This window comes from Cryptomeria japonica, chromosome 10, assembly GCF_030272615.1.
Source record: "Cryptomeria japonica chromosome 10, Sugi_1.0, whole genome shotgun sequence".
Lineage (NCBI taxonomy): Eukaryota > Viridiplantae > Streptophyta > Pinopsida > Cupressales > Cupressaceae > Cryptomeria > Cryptomeria japonica.
The window spans coordinates 467,515,756-467,526,788 of record NC_081414.1 but is presented as its reverse complement, the minus strand read 5'-3'; positions in this window follow the sequence as shown (position 1 = coordinate 467,526,788).

Genomic DNA, 11,033 nt, shown 5'->3' with positions numbered 1-11,033 from the left:
CAACAACTCATAGATAAATTCTAGACAAAGCATTACAAGAGTCAATAGTATCCAGAGACATGGATGAAAGTGTATTGCAAGAAATGGTGGGTACTATATCCACTTCATCTAGGGTGGCCTTCATAGAGAAAGACATCCCCATAGATAGGATCAGGCACAATGATCCTTTACATCCAGAAGCTTATGTTCATAACAAGAGAATAAGAAGAGTGCACATAGATGGAGGTGCAGGACTAAATATTTTTACCCTTAAGTTGATCAAGGAATTAGGTTATTCCCAATTTCACATAGACTTAACCAAGAAAATCAACATCAAGGCCTATGATGATGAGGAATGTGCTTCCGAAGGATTGGTCACATTACCAGTACAAATTGGACTAGTTACTACAAACATCAAATTCCAAGTGTTGGACAAAAAATTGGGATATGACATTCTATTAGGATGCCCATGAATACATTCCATGCAGAAGGTGCCTTCTACATTTGATCAATGCATCAAATTCCTAGTCAATGGAGTAGAAATAATTGTGCACGAAGATCCTAACCGCTTTCAACATTGCAATACTTTAAGAGAAAGCACAAAAAATCGAGTTCCAATTAATCAATCAAAACCTCTTATTACACAAATGGACTCATTGACAATCCCAAAAGAATAGAAAGATACACCTACCATATATCTTCTTTACAAATTAAGGATGTTGGTTGTGGGGAATATTCTATCTCCAATACATCCAAAATCAGGCAATTATCTCTTTCTCCTAGATCTTTTGGAAAACCTCATAATACTGTGATGAAACAAGATAAAGGAAAGGAGATAGTTAGATACTCATATTCATGCTCATTCATCAAATGAGGAGACTTAGAGGAATAATACCTAGAAGAAGATGTCAATCACTGGTTATATAGAGAAGAAGATGATATTACAATAGCCCACTTACCCTTAGATCATTATAACAATGTTTTTAAAATGCTATAGAAACATGGGTATGATGGTACCACAGGCTTGGGACTACAACAATAAGGAATATTAGAACCTTTTTTACCTCAGGAGAACTCGAAGAATCAAGGGTTAGGGTATAAACATGTTACAAAGATAACAGAGGCAAGGCAACAAACACTAGACATACTAAATAAACCAAGACTAGCATAAGAGTATATACTCCAAAATCAATTATCAACACAGGTACTTACTCCTTCCTCTCATAAAAGTGATAAAGCAACAACGTACCCTAGTACAGAGTCAGATGGTGAGGATCTCATATGTCTTCTACAAGAAACTAAGACATCACCTAACAACATGGCACCTGAAACAATTTTACAAGCAAATGTGGTAACAAAAACTGGATCACCACTTGCAAATGCACCTAATCCTTGGATTTTGTCAATACTTTTACCAAGGGAAACAAACTTAGCTCTACCTAATGAGTCAGATGAAGAAAGACTGCAATGTCTAATACCAGGTTTGAGAAGGGTCTCCACCAAACAAAGGAGATCCACAAGTTGGGAACAAATTCAATTACAAGAACAAGATGAAATAGGTGACACAAACTCAAACAGTGGAACATATATAGAAAGTGTGATATATTCTCATGACTATGAGTTTCTATCAATTCAAGATAGTATCCCATGGATGACAGACACGACATATGACAATCGACCAGCCATTGATGATGACACTATCTATGAAGATGTTTAGAGCAACCAAATTTGCATGGTGTCAAACACTTGTCTAACAGACGAAAGCAAAGATTTGCCCCTTTTACATTCACATATAATTGACTAGGAGTAAGAAGACTCACCAAATCTGGATTGGTTCGAGAATCATGAAGCTATTGCAGAATTCCTTGGTGTCAGAGAAGGGTTTCCTTATGGGATCATAAGGCAGGATTTGCAATAGAATTGGATAAAATAACATAATTTGGCGAGGCTTGCTCATCCTTGAATCCAGATGAATCAGAGGAGACAAAAACAATGACTAGAGGAAGATTGGATAATCTTCCCATTGATAGAGAACAATCATCACTCCTTATGGAGGAAACAAAAGAAGTCAACATTAGAAATTTAGAAAATATAAAAAAGATTCATCTAGCAAAATCTCTAAATCCTATGGAGAAAGAGAACTTCATCCACTTCTTCAAGCAAAGACCCATCAACTTTGCATGGTCTTATGGAGATATGCTAGGATTAGATCCCAAGTTGGTATTACATCACTTTGTTGGAATTTTGATGATGTTTTGTGTTTAATTGTGATTATCATTGATGGACACACACTTATTTGTTATATGAGTTATTCTCAACTAGTACTATGTGATGTATTGTTCAAATCGGTATTATATGCCATTGTATGAATAGTCTTTGTTTGTTGAAGACTATCGGTGTTTGCAAAAGGAGCTTACCGGTCAAAGCGGTATGAGGACTTCAAACGGTACAAGGACCCCAAGCGGCAGCCAATCTTTTTTAAAGATCAGAACACTATGTTCCAGTTTACCAGTCTTTGTTTGTAAACCGGTAATCGGTATATTGTGTTTTGTTAACTGACAAACTTGAAAAGTGTGATGAGTTATCATCCACTGACACCGATGCGGTGATTCTATGTCATGTTACAAATTGTGTCTAGATGCACTGTACCTAGGAAATTGTAGTCTAATGTCATTGGACCGACATGATATCAGATTCATATATGAGGACATCATGTCTAGGGTTTTATGCGTGTGTGAAGGGTTGCATAAGGAGATTAGGTTTTTGCAAGAAGGTATCTTGCGATAGAGATTGAACATGTGAAGGACAGAAGACTGAAGTAATGTTGCAATGTATTAATAGAGAGCAATCAAGGATCTAACTAAGCATTTTATGCTACTTTGTAGATCACTTACTTGTTGATTACTAATCTCTTCGACAAGTCAGAAACCCTTAACCGGGTAGGCTTAGTTAAGCCTGTTCAAAATCCTCTAACAAGGTGGTTCATAGTTGTGGATCTAAAATCCTTTAACAGGGTAGTCTTTAATAGGACATATCTCCTAACAAATATCAGGATTCCTAACAGGATTTGTTCTGGTGAAGAACATTGTAAGACCTTAACCGGTCTGACCTTAACCGGCCTGGTTGCTATTTTGCAAATAGTATAATTTTGAGTTTTACTCACCGTGGTTTTTCCCATTTGGGTTTCCATATCAAAATATCTTGTGTTATGGTGATTGTGTTATTGTGGGTGAATGATTTATTTGCTATTTGGCTTTTCTATGTATTAACCGGTCTACTGTTTAAAAGGCTATACCAGTTTGCAGTAAAATTGCTTAAGTGTTTGGTAAAGTTTTTGGGTATACTAATTCACCCCCCCCTCTTAGTATTTATCACACTTTCCTCTCTTACCAGGAGTAAAGCCATACAAGTAGAAGTTGAGAAAAATGCATCCTCATATAGCCTTACTAGTCAAGATCGAATTGCACAAACTATTAGATGAGGTTTCATTAGACCTATTGATTATGCAGAATGGATTTCCAATTTAGTTCCAGTGACTAAACATTCTTGGGGCATTTGGATCTATACAGATATCAGAGATCTTAACAAGGCTTATCCTAAAGATGATTTCCCGCTCCCAAATATTGACATAATAGTAGATCTTACAACAGGGAATGAAATGCTATTACTTATGGATGGTTTTTATGGTTACAATTAGATCATAATAGCACCAGAAGACCAAGATAAAACAACATTCACCTATCCTTGGGGTACCTATTGCGGGAATGTGATTCCCTTTGGTCTCAAAAATGTAGGAGCAACATATGTATCAAAGAGCTATGACCATGTTGTTTCATGATATGATACATGATTTCATGGAAGACTATTTTGATGATATCCTAACAAAATCATAAACCAGAGCAAATTATTTAGAGGTCTTGGCAAAAATATTCGATAGATTGGAACAATACAAGGTAAGGTTAAATCCAAAGAAGTGTGTGTTTGGTATAACAACTGAAAATTTGTTAGGCTTCATGGTATCAAACAAAGGAATAGAGGTAGATCCTGCAAAGGTGAAAGAGATCTTAGAAATCCCAACACAAACAACACTTAAACAACTTAGAAGTCTACAAGGTCGACTTCAATCCATTAGGCGCTTCATAGCACAGTTGGCAAATAGGTGCCACCCATTTCAACACCTTGTAAATAAAGGTGTTATATTCAAATGGTCATAACAATGCCAGGAGGCATTTCAAGCTTTGAAAGACTATCTATTGACTACAGCAGTTTTGATATCACCAGTCCATGGAAGAGTGTTACTCTTGTATATATAAGCCACCAACTCAGCTTTGGGTGCTCTTTTAGCACAACATGATGATAAAGGAAAGGAACGAGTAATCTACTACATTAGTAGAACCCTTGTAGGCTATGAATTTAATTACATTACTATTGAGCATGCATTCCTAGCATTGGTCTTTGCCTCCCAAAAGTTAATACACTAGATGATTAGTCACAAGATCTAGCTCATTGCAAAATTTGATCCACTCAAGTACCTTTTAAGCAGGTTTGCACTGATTGGAAGGTTGGCCAAATGAGTAATGATCCTCAATGAATTCAACATTGAATATGTTGATGGAAAAGCCATCAAAAGACCAATTATTGTAGACCAATTAGTAGAAGCACCAATGCTAGACCACCATCCTATGTTGATATACTTTCTAGACGAGTCTATCTTTATAGTCACAATATCCAACGAGTGAAAATTATTCTTTGATAGATCACATATGAACCATGGAGTAGGAGCAATAATTATTTTTATCACACCTCAAGGTGACTCTATTCCCAAGTCATTTAGAATAAGCTTCACTTGCACAAACAACATAGTCAAGTATGAAGCCTTGGTCATAGGATTCCAGACAACAATACAATGGAAAATATAAAACTTACAAGTATATGGTGACTCTCAGCTCATTATAAATCAGGTGAATGATGATTATGAAAGCAAAGATGACAAGATCACACCTTACAAATATTTGGTAGAAGAACTAAAGAAATATTTCATCAATATCACATTCGAGTGAATCCCTGACCTACAGAACCAAGCTGCGGATGTAATAGAAACTGTGGGATCTCTCCTTGACATGCCAAACAATGGAACTCAATTTGAGTTCGTAGTGGAACAACTGATGGTACCTTCATATGAAATACCAACTTCAGAATATGTTTGTGCAATAGTAGGATCTGAATCTCCTTGGTATCAAGAGATATATACATATTTACATGATTAATATATGCCACCTAACCTTTCATTCAATCAAAGAAAGACTTTCATAAGGCAAGCATCTAGATACACACTCATTGTAGATACATTGTACAAAATAAGCTTGGATACAACTCTACTTAGATGTCTCAATACTGATGAAGCACAACTAGCTCTACAATAATTTCACAATGGTATTTGTGGCGCCCATGTCAGTGGCCCAACTCTAGCTAAAAAACAATTGAGAACGGGTTATGACTAGATGATAATGGAGAAAGATTCATACAAATATGTGCAAAGATGTAGACAATGTTAGATCCATGGAGACCTGATCCATGTGCCAACATAAGATCTTCAACCAATAACATCACCATGGCCATTCTCATAATGGGGACTTGATTTAGTAGGGAAAATCAACCCTACTTCATCTAATGGACACAAGTTCATTCTCATTGGCACAAAATATTTCACTAAATGGGTTGAGGTAATCCTTATGACCTATACTACAGGCAATAAAATAGCTACGTTTATTCTGAACTATATTATCTATCGATATGGAATACCAATGAGCATTGTAACAGATAATGCTAGACCTTTCAAAAACCATGAAGTGGCAAAACTGTGAACAATTCCATATTCAACAATGCTTTACAACTCCAAATTATCCTTAGAGAAATGGTCAGGTAGAGGAAACAAATAAAACAATCCTTAAATTTTTTAAAAAGTTTGTTAATGAAGTAGGCCGATATTGGCACATACAACTCAATCCCACTCTACGGGCTTACAGAACAGGTATACACATAAAAATAGGTTCCACACAGTACTCTTTGGTATATGGTACAAAATCCATTTTGCCTATTGAAGTAGAATTACCATCACTGAGGATCTCTGTAAAGAATATCATATCTTATGAGGATCATAGAGTTGCAAGGTTGAAAGAGTTGGAACTCTTGGATGAAAAGAGATAGACTGCCCTGAATCACTTACAAGGTTATCCGAATAGAATGTGCAGAAGCTACAATAAAAGAGTGAGACAACATCACTTTGAAGTAGGAGACCTTGTCTTAAAGGAAAACCAAAGGAACTTAGTGGAGAGAGAAAAGCCAAGAAAATTTGAAGCAAACTAGCAAGATCCTTTTGTTATAACATGAGTAGTTGGAAATGATGCTTATCATTTAACAATAATGGAGGAAGATCCACTCCCCGAACCCATGAACACCATGCACCTAAAAAGATATTACATCTAAGGGACAGTTTCATTTAAATTTTTAGTATTGCATTTGCATATTTCCAAACTGCATTGTATCGCATATCTGAATTTTAAATTGCACAACATATAGCTACATATGATTATTTCTTTACAAATAGTTGCATCAATAAAGCAAGGAGATTGTCTAAGTCATTCACTTGTCTGCATTGAAGGGAGAGAAGGTGGTCTCATTCCTAGATACTTGTTCATGAAGTTTTAGGAGGTCTTTACTCATTCATCTTCAATGTCACCTTGTGATTGAGATTTATCCATGGTTGAGTAGAGGTTTCAGTATTAAGCCTTGTTACCCAAAGTCTACTGATTGCAATATATCTCAAACATTAATCAATAGCTCTAAGTCATTTACAGCTACCTAGTTGATCGTGTGGCTAGCAAAAAATCCAAAATTCTACTTCAGTGCCACTGTAATTGGCATACCCAAGTAGGTTTCATTACTTACAAGTCAAGGCAAGAAAACAAAAAAGAAAAGTTATGCCAAATATCCATCTCAAGGCAAAATAAAATAGATATATAAATGAAATATCATGCAAAAATGTGAAATAAATCTTGACTAAGGAAACATGCGAGTAACTCCATCAGGGCTATTGATGCAGGAGTATCCCCAGTTCATAGCAATCTTGCATCAACCAAAAATATTTCCTTTTTGTTTTGCTTTTTGTTTGTAGTTTCAACATTTCTTTCTATATTTCCGGATTTATCTCACCAGAACTTGTGGAGTTGGATTTTTCTTGAAGACTTGATCATCTTCCTTATTCCCAAACCATGGAGCATTTGGATCATTTTTCGGCAAGTTATCACTACTGGTTTCCGAGATAGTTTTTTGTCATCGGTTGCCTGGACCTATTTGCATTGGTGATCTACTAGATCCTTTCCGTAGCTTATGGAGCCTTAAGCATTGATTCCGATGTTCCTTGGCATGTGGCTGACCTTTCCTCATGATCTACACTTCATCCTTTGTATTTTTCGGAGGAATTTCTTTGGCGGAGGCTTACCTTGTTGGTTTTACACATTAGGTCTTGTTCTTCAGGTTTGATCCCTTTCTGGGCTGACTGAATCCCCTTGGATCATATAAATCATTGTAATAAAGCATTAGATTATAATTGGAGGGAGTTATAAAGAGCATAGAAGATATATATTAAGATTTGAGGCACCAGTTGTGACCCATTTTATATTTTGAGCATGTTTTAGCAGGCCTGTAAGCCGGTTACTATAACCTGGTTGTTACCGGTTGGTTGTAATCAATTTTCATAATGTAATTCAATCTGTTCTACATTGCCTCCATCATGTCCTTGTGTTTCCATTGTGTTTACTCTTGCTAACTGGTCTAGACTGATCTCTTTAAGGTCCCTGCTAGCCAATGACTGCTTCAGCTATGGACGCCTACTAGCAATGGAGCAATATTTGAGAGATTGCAATGTGTAACCTCATTAGAGCCCTTAAATATTGCTGGCAATGAGGCTCTATCTAGGTTTCTTTTGAAGTCAGAATAACACACGTATCTAGCCACATAAAATTCCAAGGGTTTATATGTTGGCCATATGGTGGAATTGATTATGTGTTGCATTGATGTTTTGTCATTGATGTCAACATTAGTTGTTTGGATGCTTTCCCAGTCCACCCTTATGGTACTGATAGGTTGAGTCTGGTCAACTTGGATTTGGTATGATCCACTAGGCTCGAGTATAGTCTGGTGATGGGATTGGCTTTCTCATGATACTTATACTCATATTTGGTCAGTTGGTTTTGGTCTGGTGATTGGATGCTATCTTGCTTGCTTAGAAAATTGGTTTCTAGTTCCAGCGAGGGTTTCACCGATAGAGCTTTTGATGGAGATCTTTGATGAATTGCATAAGTGGTGTTGGTGCAACTTTTGATGGAGTTTTAGGATGCTGTTGGTGATTATGTTCGAGACTTGGCATTTGGAGATCATTGCTGAAGCATGAGGACCTATACTTGGTCCTGGTTGATCTAGGTTATGGACCAAAATTAATGTAACATGTCGATAGGACCTATTGATGTATTTATGGGATGTCTTATGTGTTGTTATTATTTATTTGGTCTAAGGCCGACATGGTTTGTAAATATGTAATTGGTTTATTATCTGGTGGTCGACCTGATTGTTTATGGTCGAGAGTTTTGTATAAATAGATGTAAGATCTCATTGTAGATCGTAGATCATCATGGTTAATGCAAGAGGTCATGGTCAAGGAATGTAATGTGCGAATAATGTAATAATATTTAGGCAGAGGAGTTGGTCAATCATTGGAGATCGAATTGGTTTTATGTAAGAGGATTTAGTCCTCTGGTATTGAGATTAACCAAAATTGTACTCTGGCATAGGAGATGCTATCTTTTGCAGTTCAACACTTCTTCAGATTTTTGTCTTGATTTATATGTAGTCAGTGAGGCTCCTTTTGTGATGAGAAGTGTGCTCTAGGTTGTTGGCCTTCCTGCAAGTGCAGGCCCCTTCATTGTAATTCACATACTTACTAAAAAAGTATTATCTGACTGTGGGTAGGCTTCCCACCATGGTTTTTTCCTTTACTGGGTTTTCCATGTAGAAATCTTGGTGTTGTGTGAATGAATTTTATGCTTAATTGATTAACTTCTATTCTGGTATTATTGTTTTGGGTTTCGATATTAAATTTTTAATTGTTGAATGTTTCGGTAATCTGTGACAACTGATTCATCCCCCCCCCTCTCAGTTGTCTTCCAATTATCTGAACTGTCTAACGATTAGTATCAAAGATTTGGTCCTCTCTATAGAATGCTTAACTGCTTGAGGAAGATCCTATGGCAACTAATAGTTCAAGTTCATCCAGTTCTTCTAGAGCTATCTTTTAGAGGGATATTCAGAGGCTTGATGGAACAAATTACACAGTATGGAAGATTCAGATGGAGACTCATCTAAGATGTCTTGGAAAGGAGATTTGAGAGATCACATAGAATGGTGTCACACCCTATAATCTGTGATCTGACAATCCTCCTTTGGTAAACTAGGACAAGGAGCTTGAGAATGATTGTAGAGTAGGAGAAGCCCTCTTATGTGCACTTTCTAATCAATAAATAATGGGATTAACCAACAAATCATCTGGAAAGGCTATATGGAATAAGTTAGAGACTCTTAATGAAGGTGACCCTACAGTGAAGATTGCTAAACTTGATGGTTACCGAGTGAGATATGAAAACCTAAAGATGGAAGAAGATGTAAAGATTATTGCATTCATGGAAAGGGTAAATGAGATTTTTATGGGAATACAATGTTGAGGTGGAACTCTGAGTGAAGATGAAATTGTCTCTAAAGTTCTGAGAGCCCTACCATCGGCTTACAAAATAAAGGCTACTTCTGTTAATGAGTTGATAACAATGGCTAATACATCTTTCAATAGAGATACTTTGGTTGGGAAACTATCTGCTTTTGAGCTTGAGGAATTTGGACCTTTTGGAGCTGTGAAGACTGAACCTGATTTTCATGAATATACATCTACAACCGGTAAGAAAGACTGGAAATATTTATATGCAAAGGAGTTAGAAGATATGAAGAGAGAAGATGATGAGTTTGAGCAACTTGAAGCACTATTTTCTAGAAGAGTACCGAAAGGACTGGCAGGAAGTAAGTATGAAGGAAAAGAACCTTTTAAATGTTTTGCATGTAATAAGATTGGTCATTTTGCATCTAGATGTCCTAAAAGGAATTCAATATTTGAAGAAAGAGTTAAAAGATCATTTAAGCCTAACCCTGGATATCAGAACAAATATAAGCATAAGAAAAACAAAGACAAATCATGCTACATAGTGAATGAGGAAGGCATTACTGATTCAAATGATGAACCGACAGAAGACTCTACTAGTGGATCCGACAATGGGTAGGAATGGGTGTTCCTGGCTATCAAGGAAGATGATCCAACATTGGAAGAGAATGCACATGAAGAGAAGGCACTTGCTGCTAAAATTGAAGACAAGGATGAATGGGTAATTGACAGTGGTTGTTCACATCATATGACTGGAGATAAAGGGAAGTTTATGTCTTTGAAAGAATTTGATGGTGGTCTAGTTAGATTTGGAGATGACAAGGCATGTATGATCAAAGGAAAAGGAACTATATCATTGGATGGTAAGAACAATACTGACAATGTTTATTATGTTGAAGGTTTGAAGCACAATCTTTTGAGTAAAGGACAATTGGTAGATAAGGGATTTCAATTACAGTTCAAGGATGGAAAATGCAAAATCATTAACAGATCTGGCTTGGAGATTGCAACTGGTACACAAACAAAAGGTAATATATTTCATTTGAACTCCGATGAGAAGACACGTTTGATTACATAGATTGATGAGAGTTGGCTATGGCATAAAAGGTTGTGTCATGTGAATTTTGATTGTATTGTGAAGATCAGTTCAACTAAGGTAGTTAGGGATATACCTAAGATTATGAAGCCCTATAATTTGGTATGTAAAGAATGTCAAAAGGGTAAACAGGTCAGAATCTCTTTTAGGAGTATACAAGATAAACCAAATGATGTTATTGATCTTATTCATGCTGAT